This window comes from Cornus florida, unplaced genomic scaffold (assembly GCF_030987335.1).
Source record: "Cornus florida cultivar Cherokee Brave unplaced genomic scaffold, ASM3098733v1 CherokeeBrave_3.0.0_Hap2_Chr04, whole genome shotgun sequence".
Lineage (NCBI taxonomy): Eukaryota > Viridiplantae > Streptophyta > Magnoliopsida > Cornales > Cornaceae > Cornus > Cornus florida.
The window spans coordinates 11,131,611-11,152,340 of record NW_026775574.1 but is presented as its reverse complement, the minus strand read 5'-3'; positions in this window follow the sequence as shown (position 1 = coordinate 11,152,340).

Here is a 20,730-nt window from a genome sequence, read left to right as displayed (position 1 = left end):
TGTCTGGTTTGAGTGGCTGCCAGATGTCCCTCAAAACGGCGGTGTTTAGGAGTGTATAGTCCCTACAAACTACATAGTATATATAAACTTATTTTTAGTTCAACTTTAGTCAATAAATTATAATATTCTCAAGTATATATAAACTAATATATAATTGAAAGGTCATTTCCTCTGTTTGCCCTTATATGGAAGGAAGCATTTCTCAACAATTGCATTAATTTATTTCTTATCTCCATTTTTCAAATATATTCCAAACTTGTCTTGATTTATTTATTTTTAACCTGACAATACTTATTTACATGCATGATTTTATAAAGGATAATATTTGTCAACTCATCTAATCAGTAAGTGCTCTTTATAGACGGTTGATGTGGTCCAATCTTATATCGACACGTCATCTTTAACCAGGCGAATCAATCTGAATTCATTTTCCTTATTTGTTATTATTTTTTAATTTTATAATTAAAATATATCTGAACATTTATGATTGGAGTAAAGCTACCTACTCTACTCTCTTTCACAAATACGTGAATCAGTGAGGTCCTCTGCTATATATACCGCGCATAGGAGCTCTATTCTTGCATTGCAAAGAAAAACAGTCTTGTATTCTTTGTTTCTAGCTCTTCCTTATCCAGCCACTTGAAAGACATGGAGAAGGCTTCTCTGAAGATGGTTTTCTTGGTCGTCCTCTTGATTACCGCATTCGGTTTGTCTCTCTCTTTTTTTACTATCTCACTCCACAGTCCAAGACACAAGTGCGTTCACATACACATAATAAAAAAAAATCGCTGAATTTTTTTTGCGAGTCCAATTTATAGTGTCCATCAAGAAATTTATGTATAAAAATAATATCTCGCAGGATTTGTCTTCATATTTGCCACATCATTTTCAAAAACCGATCCACATTTCTATTTTGTGTGTGTGTATATATATATATATATATATATCGTGTGTGTATAGTACATTCATTCTGTGTGTGTGTGTATAGTACATTCATTCTTTTATATTAGGTGTAGGTAATAGTAATACTAATGAAAAATGGTTGGCAGGAATTGAAGGATCATGGTCGCAGACGCCATCGGCCCATCCAGACAGGAATGTCATCAACATAGCCTGCCAAAAAAACAGTGATTGCACAGATGGGAAACATCTGTGGAATCAATGTGATCCAAAGTGCAAAATCATATATTGTGCTGCACCCTATTGCCACTGTGAGCAATGTCCGCCTTAGAAGAAGATAGACGCACAAGTTCATCAGCTACAATTGAATAAAGTTTGTTTTTATTATGTCAGTCCTGTGACGAAATGAATTTAACATAAAAATACAAGAAGTGGTTTAATAAACTGCATTTTAGTTTTATTATAAATCGATTGAGAGTATACTTTTCATGTGACTGATTATTGGATTTATAAATTATGGCTTTAAAGTTGTCGATTTAATTCCAAGTGGTAATACTTAAATCTGATGCTTAACAGGTACATGATGACCTGGTCGTAAATTAATAAAAGGGGATTTACTTTCTTACCCTGTACAGAGTTTCATTGGGAACAGGTGGGTATGTAAGCAACTTTTTGTCAGAACTTAAAAAATAATAATAATAATAATAATAATAATAATATTATGTCATCCTAAATAAACATATATATATATATATATCTTTTCAAGCACTGATTTGTGGGCCCAACCACCTGTCTACATATTTAGTTACTAAATTCGCACAATAGACTGGTGCCAATCGGTCAAATTCGATATCACGCACTAGGTTAAGTTAGACATGAATAACAGAATTGTCAATCGGAAAATTATAAAGGAAATTTGAAAACAATGTTCCAAAAGACTATAAAAGTAAATTTGGCTTTATAAGAGTTGGATTATCAGAGAAAATCTTATACAATTCCCAGTAAAAACAAACCAATTCGACTGTGTTTGGGTATAGTTAAAACCAACAAGACACAATTTGTTGGCATGATTCCTCAGGCTGAAAAGTGAAAAATGCCCGTTAGCAATGCCCGGTGAAGTTTTTGACTTTTTGGTTCTACAATTCATTTGAATGCAGCAGATATATATATATATATATATCGCCAAAACTTTGTAAAATTAATCCAGTGATAGTTATCCCAAAATAAGTGTTTTTTATTTTAAATTTTTTTTTTACTTTAAAGGGCATTTTGGATAGTTCAATCTTCAAATTGAAAAAATATCCTTATTTGTTCAACTTGAAAATTGTAAGGATTTTTTTTTTGAAAGGTAAAGATTAATTATGTGAGTATAGTATACAATGAAGTAAAATATAGAGGTTACAAAAGAGAAACTTTTTTACTCTGGTTGCATGTCCAATCATTTATTACCGCACGTGTAATACAAGTGCGGACGCATGTATTACACGGACGGTTTGAATACGCCTATTGTACGGACGGTCTGAATATGCCCGTTGTATGATGCAATAGGCACAACCAACAATTTATTACCGCGTATCTAATACACGTGCTGACACATGCATTACACAAATAGTCCAAATACAGTGTAACGGGTGCAAGAAAAATTTTCCCATCCCAAAGGATAAGCCCACATTTATGACAGCCAACTCATGGATACAAACCATTAGATATAAAACCTATTGGAAGAGCCCTGTTCAAAGCCCAACTGGCAACTACAAACAAAAAAATTAAATTTCATTATGACCGTTTCTGGCCGGTTGCCAAGTGCAGGAGTAATGTTCAACTAGATCAAACCCATGTAGTAAAATTTGATTTCTTAGAGGACATCTTTATGTATGCATTAGACATGGATAGGAGTTCTTCACGAAAGTCAAAACCAATAAGCCACGAGAGAGTATTAATGCACTAAATTAAGAGTATGATAAACCAAGAAAGAACTAGCACTAAATTTCTATACTCTCTTCTCTTAAAGAGTTTTTTTAACTCGATCAAGTTTCCTGATAGGATCTGATATGTTCTTTAGGATTGGACAAGAGTTTATGTTGAAAGTGTTTGGCCTGTAAAAGTGATCGGTTCCGATAGAACCAGATGGGTGTGCCAGGAACTGCTGTAATTTCAAATAGAGATCCAAACAATACTCCAAAAGGAAGATTATGAGACCAGACGATTGTGATGAGGTCTGGAATGAACATCTCAGGTTCTTTTTGTCTTTGAAAAATGACTTCGGGATTATTAACTGGCTAGAAAGAACTACATTACTTATGAAAGTAATTGACTGGAAAGTAAGATTATCTAATGTAAAGTAAAGTACGGAACTTAAGCTAAACATATTGAAAATGCATTGCAATGAAAAGTAAGATTGTATTGAATTGCTGTGTTTGTGCATTGAGCAGGCCTTCTAAGTAACAATAACATACCCTATTTATAGAATTTGGAAATGGCAGTTAACAGAACAATTCCATGCAGTTCCATTGTTAACTTCAGATGCTTCCAAGTGGATTGGATAGATTTGCGCCATGTGTCCTACTGCATTCTTCAGCCTTCATAGTGCTTGGCAACGACGTTCGGATCAGCGTGAGAAAGATTGTCCACTTCTTTCATCTATATTGATATAGTTCGAGAAACAGAATGCAAAGTAACATCTTGATCACGCCTTGATAATGCGTCAGGTGCTGAATTCAAGGATCCCCACTTATACTCAATTATATAATGATGACCCAAAAGTTTTGATAACCAACGTTGTTGAGAAGGTGTCCCCACTCGTTGCTCCAATAAATATTTCAAGCTATGATGATTTGTCCGAATTACAAAGCATCCTCCTAGCAAATATAGATGCCATTTCTGAACAGATAGGATTAGTGCAAGTAGTTCTTTTTCATAAGAAAAGAGGTGAAGATGCTTACCATTAAGGGCCTGGCTGATCAATAGACGACCTGATTACATCAACACGACACCGATTCCAATTCCAGAAGCATCATACTCGATCACAAATTTTTTTGGTGAAATCTGGAAGTGCAAGAATAGGGGGACGAGTCATTGCTTGCTTATACAACTCAAATGTTTCCTTTGAATTGTCCGTGCAGTGGAAAACTCCTTTCTTGAGTATGTTCGTAAGGGGTGCTGTAATATTTCCATACCTTTGAATAAATTTTCAGTAGTAGCCTATTAGGCCAAGAAATCCACGGAGTGATTTCAATGTTAATGATAGTGGCCACAGTAGGATTGCGTCCACCTTCTTTTGGTCCACGACAACACCATTAGAAGAGATCACATGCCCCAAATAATCAACCTCTGAGCATCCGAAACAAAATTTTGAAAATTTTGCATATAGTTTATGTTGATGAAGGACCTCCAAAGTTTGTTTGAGGAGAGTAACATGGTCTGCCTCGGAAGAGCTGTAAACTAATATATCGTCAAAAAATACAAAAATAAATTTCTTTAGGTATGGAAGAAATTCCTTATTCATAAGGCATTGAAATGTTGATGGGGCATTTGTGAGGCCGAAAGGCATCACAAGAAATTCAAAATGGCCGCCGTGAGTCCGAAAAGCAGTTTTAGGAATGTTGTCTTTCGCTACTCGAATTTGAAGGAATCCGGACCTTAAGTCGAGTTTAGAGAAGATAACTGCACTGTGAAGCTCATCAAGGAGTTCATCTACCACCGGGATTCGATACCGGACTTTGACTATTGCACTATTTAAAGCCCGATAATCAACACATAATCACCAATTACTATCATACTTGTGAACTAACACAATTGGGGACGAAAATGGGCTACAGCTAGGTCTAATAATTCCTTCTTGGAGCATTTCTTTAACAATAAGTTCAATTTCTACCTTTTGCATCAATGGATATCTGTAGGGTCGGACATTAGTTGGTGAGGAACGTAGTTGAAGTATGATGCGATGATTATAAGACCGAAATAGGGGCAGACCAGATGGTGGAGAGAACTCATCAGAGAACTCGGTGAGAACGACTTGAATGCGTAGCGGAGGGCTGGGTACATTTACAACGGCACAAACTTGTGAGATATGCAACAGTAAGCCTGGAGACGTACCACTAAAAAAGTGCACTATTTGATGACAAGAAAGAACAAAGAGTTCTTTAGTAGGCACACCGACAAGCTTAAATGTATATCCTTTATAAGAAAATTACATCAATGTTTTGGAGAAGTCCCATATTATGGGCCCTAATGATTGGAGCCACTGTGCACCCAACACAGCATTATAACTACCAAAAGGGATGAGGTAGAAGTTTAACGTTAACGGAACTCCCTAGATGTTAAGCTGCATATCAAGACATTGTCCCTTACTAGATAATCGGTTACCATTAGCCACCATAACATCAAATTGAGCCTTAGAGCAAATAGGAAAACCAACTTTAGAGGCAATTGATGGGTCTAAAAAATAATGGGTGGAGCCAGAATCAATGAGTATGTAAAGAGGCTTGCTGCAAAGAATTCTAGTAACTCGCATAGTCTATGGAGTTTGAATACCGTCTATGGTATGAAAAGAAATTTAGGGATGTGTGTTAGTAACATCATTAGGTGAACAATTCATGTCTTGATCATTGGAATTACACTCTTCAATAAGGAACAAAGTGAGAGACTTGCATTTATGGCCAGGCTTGAACTTTTCATCACAGTAATAACAAAGCCCCTTGTCATGACATGCTTTCATTTCCTCGTGTGAAATTTTTTTAATGATTAGCTGAGGGGTTGCTGGTGTAGAAGAAGGTGGCTTATTTAAGGAAGAAAATTTGTGACCTTTAGAGTAGTGCTTCTCTTGGAAACGAGCAAGTCAAATGGCATCCTTCAAAGAGGTTGGGTGAAAGGACTTAACCGTAGTCCAGATGTCTTCCTTGAGACCACTGATGAAGGTGCAAGTGAGAAATTTATCAGGAAGACCATCAATTCACTAGGCTAGATTATCAAATTGTGCTTGATAAATGGCAACGGTGGAAGTTTAACGTAGCTTGGACAATTCTCCCTCTGGTTCTTCATATTCAGTAGGTCTGAACCTTTTCTCAAGTGCTTGGACAAAGGTCGACCAATTTGAAAACTCGCCCACATGTTACAAGTATTTGAAATATTGGAAGCTGCACCTTTTAAGTGAAAGGAGGCATATAGAAGGCGTTGGTGAACAAGAATTTAATGTAAGATGAAATATTGGTCTGCCAGTAGAATCCAACCAGAAGGGTCCTCCGAGACATCATATTTGAAGAGGTCAATCTTTGGCCCCTTGCTTTGTAGAGAACCTATACCAGAACCCACCGTACTATTATTGGACAAGCCAGCCATTTGTTCTGCCTTTTTTGATGACAGGGCCATGGAAAGCCTTTTTACAAGTATATTAAGAGCTGCAAGCTGGTGTCGAACCTCGTTCATAAAAGCAGTAGTGTTATCGTCAATTAACTGCAAGATTGAGCCATATATGTTTGGCAACAATATCTGATAAATCCTTAAGACAAGTTTTTAGGATCTCTAAGTTCGCTATAGGCCGCAAGATTTTTAGCTCTGATACCACTGATACATTCCTTACGATTGGACAAGAGTTTATGTTGAAAGCAAAAGAGATAGTGAGATGGAAAAAAAATAAATGACAAGCTACTTCGAGGGTAGCAACCTCCACAAGACTTTAAGTCTAATTCATTTCCTGATTTCTTTATTCACATCAAACTCTTAAATACAAGAAAGATAAAGTTTATTGTAAAACAAACTCCTATTCTCTAGGAAACACAACGTTAATAAAAGACCAATTCTAAAGGAGAGAAAATAGGGAGACTAATTCAAAAAACAAACAAACACTAACTAGTAAAACAAACATTACTTCAACTACCAAGACTATTATACACGTAACAATGCCTCCCCCTTAGAATTAACCTTGTCCCCAAGGTTAAGATCTGGGAAACGCCCATTATATTTTGCCTGGCTATTCTTCACCAATATAGAGCATAGCTTTTCACCAGACATGATACACTACTTCTACTCGAATATTCGCAAAGTCAATGATGATGGATTATTTGAAATATCAATTTTTGGCATCGACTATCTCTTCACAGAAGATGAACTTTATATTATTTTGGGTGTTCCAAAGAGAGTAAGTGGAATGGGATATATTTTGCCTATTAGAGGACGGGGTCCTAAATGGCAAAAGATCTATGACACTCTATGTGTACTGGGGTCTCCTATGTATGTCGATCACATCCCTTCTCGTTATCTCACTGATGAAGCAGCTTTTCTGAATTTATTTTCTTTGACCAATCTTGGCTATTTTGGGAAGAAGGATGAGATTACTCTAGAATGGGCTCAAGTCCTGTATCTTCTTGCTATCTTGAATCTTTTATTGTGCAATTAATGATTATTCACTACAAGAATAATACCAAAAGGAAGAACTCTCATTTTTCTATAATTATTGTGGGATTCTATAGGAAGAATCAGATATTACTTCCTCCCAAGGCTTATCATCAAAAGATTGTGTCTGAGTTGGATCTTCGTGCTCCGAAAAAGTCAAAGTCTACAAGAGAAAACACAAGGAAAGTCCAGAGAGGATCAGATATTACTTATCTCAGATGCCAGAGATTACTAGGATATTATCTTCTAAAGGGAATTTCTTGAGAGACGATGCTAATCTGATGTACTTGATGAATGCTGAATATATGCATATTCGAGCTCCTAAATATACGTATGTTAAGGCCTAAAGTGATACTTCTATCCATAGTTAGACTAATTTATGTTTAATGTGTGTTTGCAGGTACTTTCCCAGAGAAATGGTTAAAACTGGGACTTTATGATGATATCGAAGCTTATAGAGTCGTTGCCGGTCATTCAGAGCAAGCCGAGAGCTTAAATGGTGACGTTTGAAAAAATTCAAGCCCTAGAGCTCGAGCTTAAATGATGAGGCTCGAGCCTTGCAACAAAGAAAAGAAGAAAAGTCAACAAGGCATTAAAGCTCGAGCCTTGTACCTTGATGCTCGAGCCCCAGCCTTGGGTGCTCGAGCCTTACCTAAGGGTGCTCGAGCCTTGGCGTCAGAAGTTGAAGAGTTGATTTTAATTGAAAGGCTATGCTCCCAGGTCTCGTGCCTTACATTCAAGATTGAGCAATATACATTGAGGCTCGAGACTAGAGTCCCAAATGCTCGAGCATGGTACTTAGTGCTCGAGCCCATGAATCTTGGATCGAGCAATGTTAAAAGATTTCAATCCCAAAAATATTCTAAGTGTTGAAGAAAAAGACGCTTTGGAAAATAGTTGAAGAAAATTGGCTAAGTGTTAATGTGAGGATCGAGCATCAATTCTTGAAGCTCGAGCATCAATCCAGAGAAGCTCGAGCCTTGTTCCTAAAGCTTTAGCCTGAACCTTAAAACTTGAGCCTCTATTCTTAAAGCTCTAGCCTTCCATGACATGTCAGATTTAAAGTACATGATCATTCTCTTTATTAGCCGTATCTCATCCCAAATGAGCCGGAAGACCTAAAAGCCCACAAGATCCTTATTTTCTTTTATAAAAGAAGGCGTAAGCCTTGATAGAAGAGGTCCAGAATTTCAAGTCTTATTACTGTGTTATTCAGAAGGCTGGTAGCGTGGTGACTTTTAGCGTTTCCATAACCTTAGAAATGAAGATCCTGAGAAGAGAAGTGTCGTCCGTGACGATGGAGATAACTCCAACACAGATGACATCCGACATCGTCATGAGTAGCTAATTCCGCTCTTAGGGCACTGATGTAACCCAATATAGTATTATGGTTTGATTGTTCTTAACTCTGGGATTATTTTAATATATGATGTTTTCTTGATTATATGACTATGAGCAATTGAGACAACTCAATTGGTTTTCATACTTTAATAGATTACAAACTTTTATTACCTTGTCTTAAATATAATTGTTTGTGTTCTATTCTCAACCTACCTTATTGGACGGTATCTAGCGGAGCCCTACCGGCCATAAGAATAGAGGTCATATAATGATATTCCAATGTTTTTTACCAAAGAATGTTTTCACAGTCCATGCTTAGGAAAGATGGCTTATTTGCAAAGTAGTTAAAGTAGGTAGAGTAGGTAGGTGGATAGACTATGCGAACTGTAGATAGGTTATAGTTAACTGAATTTGGCAAAACATATTTCTTTAAAACCTGAATTGAATGAATGTTATTGAGTTCAACTTATTTAAAAACATAATTGGTTAAATTTTCAGAGTTGATACAAGTATGATGATTGTGGTGAAGTCAAAGCCCTAAGATTTCTCTCTCTGATTACTTAGTTTAATAATTTAGTTTCATTTTGGTTTGTTTTTAATCGTGACAACTAAGCAAACTTTCCAACCAGTTACCTATAAATCAATTGAACTAACTTAAAGATTAAATATAAATCTATTCTCTCTATGGGTTCGACATCTATTTCTATAGCACTATTCTACACGGAATCGTCCTATTGCGAGTGAAACATCAATTTTTGGTGTCGTTGCCGGGGAGATTAGTTTATTTTTAGTTTTTAATTAGTTTATTTTGGTTTACTAGTCTTTGGACTTTCTAATATCTCACCTTACTTCTTTTTCTTTTTAGGTACAAGTTAGGAGTGAGGACAAAGACGCTTCAGGGATAAAAAGCTTCAGTTTATTAAACCTTTTGTGAGTTCTTATTGTTTTTTATTACTTGGAATATTTCTTTTTTGCTACTGTTAGGATTAGTGGAACCAGTGCATGTTAACTCACCATAACCGGACATCACCTTTAGTGTATGATCCTGAAATAGAGAGAACTCTTAGACAGTTAAGAAAGCTTAAAAAACATCTAAATTCTATAGGAAGTTTCTCTGATAATATGGCTAATTAACGTGATGCACCAGGTAATAATAATGGTAATGGTAATGAAGACCGGGTTCCCCCTGTTCTTCCACCATAACCACAATTCAGGGATCACTTCATTCTTACCACATACACTTCCCCTTCATTTTTTCGGACGCTGATGCAACCAATTTTGAGATTAAGCCTGCTATGATCCAAATGCTTCCTACCTTCCATGGGTATACAACAGAGGATCCTTATAAGCACTTGGATGTATTTTTGGAATTGTGTTCGACTACTAAGTTGAATACTCTTACCAATGATTCATTCAAAATGGGCCTTTTCCAATTCTCTCTTAAGGACAAAGCAAGTACTTGGTTAAGTCCCTTCTAACAAATTCCATATCTACATGGGACATGTTGCAATAGGAGTTCTTGAAGAAATACTACAATGTGGGTAAAACCACACAAATGAGAAGAGAAATCATGGCATTTTCCTAAATCCTGGGAGAACAACTCCAAGATGCATGGGAAAGATATAATGATCTTCTAAGAAAGTGTCCACACCATGATATTGCTCAATGGCACTTAATACAAATTTTCTATGATAGTCTCACAGATTCTTATAGGAATATGGTCGATGCTTCCAGTAATGGAGCTTTTCTGCGTAAGAATCCGGCTGACGCTTGGGAACTGTTTGAGGCCCTAAGTGAAAACTCAATATAATATGCTTCTTCCTCTAGGTTTAGGTCTTCACCTGAAATGCATAAGGTTGAAAAACTTTATGAGGTAGATAAATCTAGTGAGTTAGCCGCTCAAATAGAAGCCTTGAACTATAGGTTCGATCAAATCTTATCATCTGGCTTCACTCCTGTTGCTAATCCACAAACTACCTTACCCAAGGAAGTTTGTTCAATCTGTGTTAATCCCAATCATTTTGCTGACACTTACCCTATGCTAGGACAATCATATGAGATCCCACAGGAGCAAATGAATGCTGTATTCTTTGGACCAGCTTATAATCCATATTCTTCTACATATAATCCTGGCTGAAGAGATCATCCTAATTTATCATGGCGTAATCAAAATCAATGAACAACTATTCCTCAATCACAGGGGCAGAATCAAAATTCATCCAATCCTATGCCATAAAATAATTCTTTCAATCAATTTAGTATTTACCATCCACCTCAGTTTAGGAATCAACCCACTCAAGCTCCTAATTTTCTACCTCCTTTTAGAAATTCTGCTTTTAAGGATCAAGTACTCAATGCTCTTATTGATCTTAAAGCCAATACCTAACTTCTTAATTCTCATTCTCAAGCCATAGCAAAGCTAGAGGCACAAATTAGGTAAATAGCGAGTACTCTATCTCGAAGAGATGATGGAAAGCTGCCTAGTCAGCCAATAGCCAACCTGAAAGGGCAGATTTACATGATTGATGAAACTAATTCCTCAGGTATTCATTATGAGCAAGTTCAGGCTATCACTACTGTAACGACCCGGATTTCTCAACCCGGTGCTTTAGTGATGAACCGGAAGTTGACCGGATAACGGACCCGAAATGCGGAAGCGAAAGAATCCAAATGACCTCAAGAGATGTATGTCATCCCTAAGGCCCCAAAATGACTCTTCATGAAGCCACGGAACTCAAATGAGCCAAGCAAATGAAGCAAGAATGCCTAACCCGAAAAGAGATGAACTAAGGGCAAAATGGTCATTTCTCACTGAAAAGGGTGCCACCGTGCACACCATTGGAAGGACAACGAAAAATGAACAAAATTAGACTCAAGAATCATCTGATTTTGAGTCCGGGCAGAAAAGATATGAAATTCCAACACCTGATGCGAAAGTTATAAAGCAATGACTTAACATTTTCCAAAATTTTCATAATAAATTTTGAAAACAAAAGTGCATAGAAAACGAGATACATGTCATTGGCCTCCGGCCTCATCTTATATATGTTAAATACATTGAAAAGAGTGCACTTACATACATTTTACATATACGAATCAACGAATACAAGTTTAAACAAATAGGGCTACAAAGAGGCATCTTATGCTAACACTTGCATAAAATAGAAACTTAAAAACTGTAAGCCATCTAAGGAGCAATGGAATCTTTAAATCCTGAGTCCTGTACCTAAAATATGCCCCAGTATCGTAGGGGTGAGTAACATAAAGCTACTCGTAGGAGATGAGCATGCATCGACCTAGCATTTTATAATTTTATCACCTATGGTAAAACATGTTAAAGGGGCTCATGCCACCTAATGTCTATGTCAAGATGAGACCCAGGGAGCATCCTAAGCTACCTAGATCATTTCTATCATAATCACATTGTTCATGCAATTCAAACAACATGGAAACATGTTATACAAGGCAACAAGATATAGATTCTCAAAGTCTTCCACTTAAAATCCAAAATACAAAAACAACAAGTGTAAGTTATGCCACCTAACGTCTATGTTCAAAAGGAATCTATAAGGTCATTCCTAAACTATATTTGAACATCAAAACACAAATTATGATATTAATGCAGTTTAACCAACAATGGAACTTCCAATACAACACATGAAGCATGCTTTCACAAAGCTACATCTTAAGCTCAAAATAGGAAATCAAATAAGGAACAACAAGTTACGATATCATCTAGTTATCAACTTGAAATAAAATACAAAATCAAACAAAGTGGATACTCGGACGTCACGCCGGATCAGACCGACAACATAGTTACTTTAGGGTTACTAGCCCATGGGTAACCTCCCTATGTGCGCACTAGACTATATAGAGGGACAATCCCCCGTACTAGAACCAAGTCCTAGCCGTAACCAAACAACGACATCCCAAGTTTCCAAAATCAACAAATTGTGCAACAACGTATATATATCAATATGTATATACATGATATCAACTATTTACCAAACATAATCCAAATTTTGGAAACTTATACAATACATGCTCAAAATTCACAACTACTATGGCATGTAAGATGTCAAATACAAAGTGTGCAATTCCTTGCACATAGCAACAATATATTCAATAAGGAAAAACATATTCTCATAAATATAAAAGTAACAACTATGTTATCCAATGCTCAAAAGTAATCAAGTGAACATATATCAAATCCAAAATTTGGAAACTTATACAATACATGCTCAAAATTCACAACTACTATGGCATGTAAGATGTCAAATACAAAGTGTGCAATTCCTTGCACATAGCAACAATATATTCAATAAGGAAAAACATATTTTCATGAATATAAAAGTAACAACTATGTTATCCAATACTCAAAAGTAATCAAGTGAACATCAAATCCAAATCCATGATTTAAATATAGAAACAACTTTCAAAATGCAATTAAATCCATCGAGTAATAAAGTAGAATTTAATTAAACATAAATAGTTAAAATTATCTAAATTCCAAATTAATCCAAATAACCTCAATTTAATATATATTGAAAGACATGTCATGGTCATCATATATATAACATCAAATGACAAGTTAAGTGATTAAAACACTTAAAACAAAATTAATCAAGCTAATTAATTAATTTCCTCTAGATTCTTTAAACAATTCCAAATGCTCTCAATTTAATCTATGTTAGAGAACATGCCAAGGCCTATTTAAGTACCACATTACAACTTGATTTAATGCTTGATACAACCATGTGAATTAAACTTTCACTAAAAATAAATATTAAATAAAAGTTGTAATTCTTAATCAAATGATCCAAATTTAATATATGTTAACCAACATATCTAAGCATAATTTCCTAACATGTTACAATTCAAATCAAAGTTATCCATCATCATAAATTTTAAATCTTATACAAAGAAATAAAAATTACTAATTTTCTAAATTTAATACAAGGCATACATATATGTTGCATAATCATGAAAAATACACAATACAACATACAAATAATCCTAAAACATTCCCTACCTTAATTGGAATGAAAATCCCAATTACTACCGAAATGAAATCGCCCCAAATTTTTGGTCCGCAAAACAGATTTTTCAATTTGCTACCTTCAACTTGTAAAATTCATAAAAAATTTAATTCTAATCCAAATTGAATGAATCCAAAGTCCAATGAAAGTTTAAACACTGTAATTTGATAATATCAATTTAGTTTAACAAAATATTTTCCCAATTAAAATAGTTTTGACCCATAACTTTGAAACAAATTCTGCCCAGAAAACACATTTTCAGCCTGTAGCTTCCAACTTTGAAAATTCATGAAAAATTCATTTGACATCCAAATTGGGAAAACCTAATTTATTTTGGAAGTAAACATATGAGAGTGTAAAAATAGAAATTTAATCCATGATCCAATGTCAAAAGGTTAGTGAAATAAATCATCTAAAAGTATGTTTTCCAGCTGCAATAAAAACATGGACAGCAGATAGTTTCGGATTTTTAAAAAAATTTAGAAATGCTTTAAAATCGTGAAAAATTTCTGGGTAGTGTAAAACCCATGGGGGAAGTTCCAGTAAAAATTTCAAGGCAATTGAAGTACCACCGTTCCATATAAAAATTCATTTCCAGACCAAAATGGAAAAGCTTCAAATTTCCAACAACTAGCTTGCAACTTCAAAAATTCATAATTAATTCATTTTAAATCCAAATTACATGAAACCAAAACTAAATGAAAGCTAATTAAGTATATTTTCATATTATATATTTAATTTGATAAGATTAATTTCAAGTTAAAATAGTTTAAGGATAAAATACAAGTCCTTCTCTTTCATGCATGTAAAACACTCAATAATGACATAAATATACTTCAAAATAATAGATCAATACCTCACTAGAGAATTGAATCTCTAGATACCAAAGCAAAACTAGGAGTTAGGCTAGATCCTTCAAGTGTTTTGAAGAGGAGGACGAGGGGAACAAAAAGTATTCCAAGCTTTATGGTCTAAAGTAAGTGGAAGGGCCTCAAAGATCAAGGTCAATGCCTAAGGCTTCAAGCTCCATCCATGGAGGCTAGGGTTTTCTTGCAAGGAAGAGAATGAAATAATGTGGTTAAGTGTGAGTGGAGGAAATAGAAATCCTCCACTCACTATGTGCTCTTACACCATGGTCAACACACACATCTATGGTCAATTGCACAAAAACCCTCCTTTAAAACCATAATCCCAAAGTGGCCCAAAGATATTTACAAGACTAAATTGTGAACCTACACTTGTCACCAATCCATGGCTCCTTCCTAGGCTTAATCCCACACCTATACTTGTCAACCATCCAAGCCAACAAGTGCACCAATCCTAGGCCAACAAATGGGTGAATCCTCACCCTCCAATTGTCATCATCCAATGCATTAATATGTTTCCACGCAAATGTCAACAAGTGGACCAATGAGAGTGTGACACTTGTCACACTTTTCAAAAATTACAAAAAGGTCCTTTTTGAAAATATCTTCCAAATTTAATTACAAAATAGTTCTCAAGATGAAAAATAATTACTTTATTTAATTACACTAAAACCCCACAAGTTAAGAATAATTACACTAAAGTATGCATTAATGCCCCTTTATGAAAGAAGTAAGCAATCAACATGCTTTTCTAGAAAAGTAAAAATACCACTATCATGGAAATCAAATATAATGAATGCATACAAAACTGGATTCAAATCCGAGCATAAAAAGTGAGGTTGTGCAAGGAAAAAGGATAAACGAGAAAAAGACAAAATGTGAATAGTGTTCGGAAAAAATAAAATATGAAAATGACACAATCCCTAAAAGAAGTTGTGAATCCAAGGAAAAGAGTCTCGGAAATCATTCTAGAGTACTCAAGACGACATCAAGTGATGAAAAACTGAACCTAAAAAGGAAAAGACAACGGGAAAAAAAAATATCCGTTAAAATCTGAGAAAAAGAAAAGGAAGAAAAATGACCGGGTCATTACAACTACATTGAGGAGTGGTAAAGTGGTTGATAACCAATTTAAGAAAGGACAGGAGGAAAAAGAAAGGCTTGGGATTCCCATAATTCCTATCATTTATAATCCACATCCCAAGGATGTTCCCTCGAGTTATACTCCACAATCCACCAGAGGAATTGAAGATGGATTCACTTCTTCATCTGTTCTTTACCCTGAGACAGCTTATGAGCTAAAAACGCCTTATCCTGAATGTCTCAAGGAACTCTCCCACTTTGGTAAACAAAGGGAGAAAATTCAATATATGATAGAGGTCTTTAAACAGGTCAAAATTAATCTTCCTCTACTCGATGCTATAAGGCAAATTTCAGCCTATTCCAAATTTTTAAAGGACTTATGCACTCTTAAGAGAAAATCAAAAAGGCAAGTTCCTAAGAAATTTTATCTCACCAAGCAAGTCAGTGTTATTCTTAAGTATAACACTCCTCTAAAGGTTAAAGATCCTGATGCCCCTACAATTTCTTACGTCATTGGAAACAATGTAATAGAGCGAGCACTTCTTGATCTTAGAGCAAGTGTTAATTTTATTCCTTACTCAGTGTATGAGAAATTAGGTTTGGAAGAGTTAAAACCTACGTCGGTTGTTCTACAGCCTGCTGACCGTTCTGTTAGACAACCACGAGGTATTGTTGAAGATGTACTCATAAAAGTGGACAATTTCTATTTTTCGGTCCATTTTCTAGTTCTTAATACAGAACCAGTCCATGATTCCAAAAAGTATATTCTAGTTATTCTTTGGTGTCCTTTTTTAGCCACAGCGAATGCTTACATTAATTGTAGGACCGGAGCCATGGATTTATCTTTTGAAAATATGAAAGTCAAGCTAAACATCTTCAATGCTATTCATCATCCCCATAATGATAGTGAATGTTTCTTCCTTGATGTTATTGATGAGTTGGTTTAGGAGTCGTTCCCAACTATTTTATCCAAAGATCCTTTAGAAGCTTATCTGAATCACTTTAATTATGAAGATTTCGATATCGATTCTTCAATAGCTGAAGTGAATTCTTTACTCAATTTCACTCCTATCACAGATTTTCCTCCATGAAAATCTAGGTTAGAGCCTCTTCCACCACTTTCTAGTACTCTACATATTCCTTTTTTAGAGTCTCCACCTAAGCTTGAGCTTAAGCCACTACCGGACAAGCTTAAGTATGCTTTCTTGGGTTTAAATGACACCCTCCCGGTGATTATTGCTTCCAATTTTACAAGTTCCCAATAATGTAGTCTCTTAAAAGTTCTTAAACAAAATAAAGAGGCTATTGGGTGAAGTGTGGCTGATTTGAAAGGAATTAGTCCCACAATTTGCATGCATCAGATTAATTTGGAAGAGGATTCTCGAACATCTCAGGAACTCTAACAAAGATTGAATCCTAATATAAAGGAGGTAGTGTTGAAGAAAGTTGTGAAGTTGCTAGATACGGGAATAATTTACCCCATCTCAGATAGTAAGTGGGTGAGTCCTACTCAGGTAGTACTTAAAAAGGTAGGTATTACAGTAGTTGAGAATTCCGAGGGAGAATTAGTTCCACAGCGCACCACCACTGGATGGCGTGTGTGTAGTGGTTATCGGAAACTCAACTATGCTACTAGAAAAGATCATTTTCCACTTCCATTCATTGATCAGCTTCTAGAGTAATTAGCTGGCCAGAGCTATTATTACTTTTTAGACGGATATTCCGGTTATAATCAGGTGGCCACTGTTCCTAAGGATCAAGAGAAAACTACTTTCACTTGTCCATTCGGTACATTTGCATATAGACGGATGCCTTTCGGATTATATAATGCGCCAATAACATTCCAGAGGTGTATAATGTCTATCTTTTTAGACATGGTTGAGAAGTTTCTCGAGGTCTTTATGGATGTCTTCTCTGTTTTCGGGTCCACATTTGAAAACTATCTCCAAAATCTTTCTCTAGTGCTTCAGTATTGTAGGGAAATTAATCTTATTCTTAGTTGGGAGAAGAGCCATTTTATGGTTCAAGAAGGAATTGTGTTAGTCCATATCGTTTTAGAGAGAGGTATTGAAGTTGATAGAGCTAAAGTAGATTTGATCTCTAAATTGCCTCCTCCTACCTCTGTAAGGGGAGTGCGATCATTTCTTGGGTACACCGGGTTCTATCAACACTTTATTAAAGACTTCAGTAAATTTTCTATCCTTTGTGTAATCTACTTGCAAAGGACGTTCCTTTTGTCTTTGATGAATCATGTCTAGAAGCTTTCCAAAAGTTTCGCTCTCTTCTTTCTTCAGCTCCTATCATGAATCCTCCGGACTGTCTTAGGACAATGAGTGGATAAGCTTCCCTATGTTATCTACTATACGAGCAAAACTCTTTCAGATGCACAATTGAATTATACCACTACTGAAAAAGAGTTGTTTGCGGTTGTCTTTGCTTTAGATAACTTTAGATCATATCTATTAGGTTCCAAAGTCGTAGTCTATTCTGATCATTCTGCTTTGAAACATCTTTTTTCCAAAAAGGAAACTAAACCCTATCTAATTCGATGGATCCTCTTACTTCAAGAGTTTGATTATGAGATTTGGGATAAGAAAGGGTCATTAAATATGGTAGCTGACCATCTTTCTAGAATGCGTATTGAGGATACCTCATCTTCACTTCCAATTTATGATTCCTTTCCGGATGAACAACTGTTTAGGGTTTCACATTCGGATTTGCCTTGGTTTGCTGATATTGTGAATTACCTCACAATAGGCAGAATTCCATTGTCTTGGTTAAAGCAGGAAAAAAGATCGATTCTTATCTCAGATAAAGATGTACTATTGGGAAGATCCTCAGCTCTTTAAATATTATGCCGATCAAATCTTGTGTAGATGTGTTCCTGAGAGTGAGTGTCATAGTATTCTAACCTACTGTCACGGTTTGGCATGTGGAGGTCATTTCAGTGCAAAGAAAACTGCAGCTAAAATTCTTCAGTGCGGTTTCTTTTGGCCATCACTCTTTAGGGATGCATACTTATTCTGTAGGTAATGTCTTAGATATCAGCAGTTAAGGTCAATTTCTAGAAAGAACATAATGCCCTTAACTCCAATCTTAATTATTGAGGTTTTTGATGTTTGGGGTATTGATTTTATGGGTCCTTTTGTTCTATCCAATACAAATGAATACATTCTTGTGGCTGTTGACTATGTGTCTAAATGGATTGAAGCAGTAGCTACCAAAACTGCCGATCACGCAGTCGTGGTTGAGTTCATTCAAACGGATATCTTTAGTCGGTTTGGTATGCCACGAGCTATTATTAATGATGGGGTACTCATTTCTATAATAGATATTTCTGTACCTTGATGCAAAGATACTCTATCACTCATAAAGTTGCTTCTGCCTATCATCCCCAAATAAGTGGCCAAGTAGAAGTATCCAATCGTGAAATTAAGAGAATTCTTGAAAAACTGGTTAAGCCAGATTGTAAAGATTGGTCTTATAGACTAAATGATGTTTTGTGGGCTTACTGTACTACTTATAAGACTCCGATTGGTATGTCACCTTACTGTCTAGTCTATGGTAAAGGGTGCCATCTTCCTGTAGAGTTATAACGTAGAGCTTTTTGGGCCATAAAAAAGCTCAGTTTTGATATGACATTTGCTGATTCTAACAGGAAGCTTCAACTAACTGAGCTTGAAGAATTACGTAATGATGCTTATGAGAGTGCTAAGGTTTATAAATCAAAGACTAAGGTATGTCATGACAAGCATATCTTGCGTAAGAGAGCCTGGGAAGAAGGTTTGGTTGTTTAATACACGATTGAAACTTTTTCCAAGAAAGTTAAAGTCACGTTAGGAGGGTTCACACATAGTTATTTCTGTTACGTCTTACGGTGCAATAGACATACAAGATTGTAAAACTGGACAACTGTCCAAGGTTAATGGACAGAGACTCAAACCCTATATAGAGAGTCGATTTACCTTGAGCTATCGATGTTAAACTTAGTATGTTGTCGAGCTATCGACATTAAACTTAGCATTGTATGTTGTATCGTAAATTTGTTTTGTTTTATTTTTATTTTTATTTTTATTTTTCATTATTTTCGTGTGTTTTAATTAGTTATTTTTCTAGGTTTTAATAATTTTTAGGTTTATTTTATTTGTCACAATACTCGAGCCTGAAAGTTGGGGCTCGAGCCTCTGTACTTTAAAATAAAAGAAACCCTCAAGCCACAGATACAAACCCTCGTGCCTTTACTTCTTTTTGCCTCCATCTACTCTCCAATCTCTCTAATCTCTCCATATTGAGCATCAACACCATTCTAGGCTTCGATTCCACATAAAAAAAGGTATGAATCTCTTCTTTCCTCTTAGTTTTATATAGACATATATATATATATATATGTATATATTGTCTATATATACACTGATTTCATCTCCAATTGATGCCCAAACCTATTAAAAACCTTCCTTATAAATTTTTATACTCTAATCTAATGTTAAACGGAGTTGAAGAAATTCCAAATCTTAAACGAATTTGAAGAACACGGGTGAGGGTGATTTGAGGTGTTTTTGGATGAGTTTATTGACGTTTGGGGGTTCTTGAGTGATTGTAGAGGTGTGTTGGGGTCGATTTGGAGTGATTTGGGGTCGATTTCGAAGGATTTGAGGGAGATTTGCTTCAGTTGAAAACCAGGAAGCTCGAGCCTTCAAATTGAGGCTCGAGCCTTTGCTTGCAGGAAGCTCGAGCATCAGGTTCCTAAGCTCGAGCCTTATACAGTATCAAGCTCGAGCCTTGGAGCACAGAGTTGGGATTTTTGCTTAGATATTGTTTTGGATTATAGCGATGCCGAGACAGCAGAGGAAGAGAGTTATTAGGACATCGGCGATGGCATTAGATGATTCATGGCGGTATAGCAAGATCTGCCATGAGACAGATTTTGTTTTAGAGGATTTTCAGCGCCACCATGACACATTTTGGGCAGTGGAGGCCCTGCAAGCTCTCTAGCTTTCAGGATTCTTGCGGCATCTAGCCCAGATTGCCTATCCCAGGCTGTGAGAGCTTTCTACCACTTCTTGCAGTTTCATGCAGGAGATAAGGAGGAGGATGAGGAGGATCACTTCACA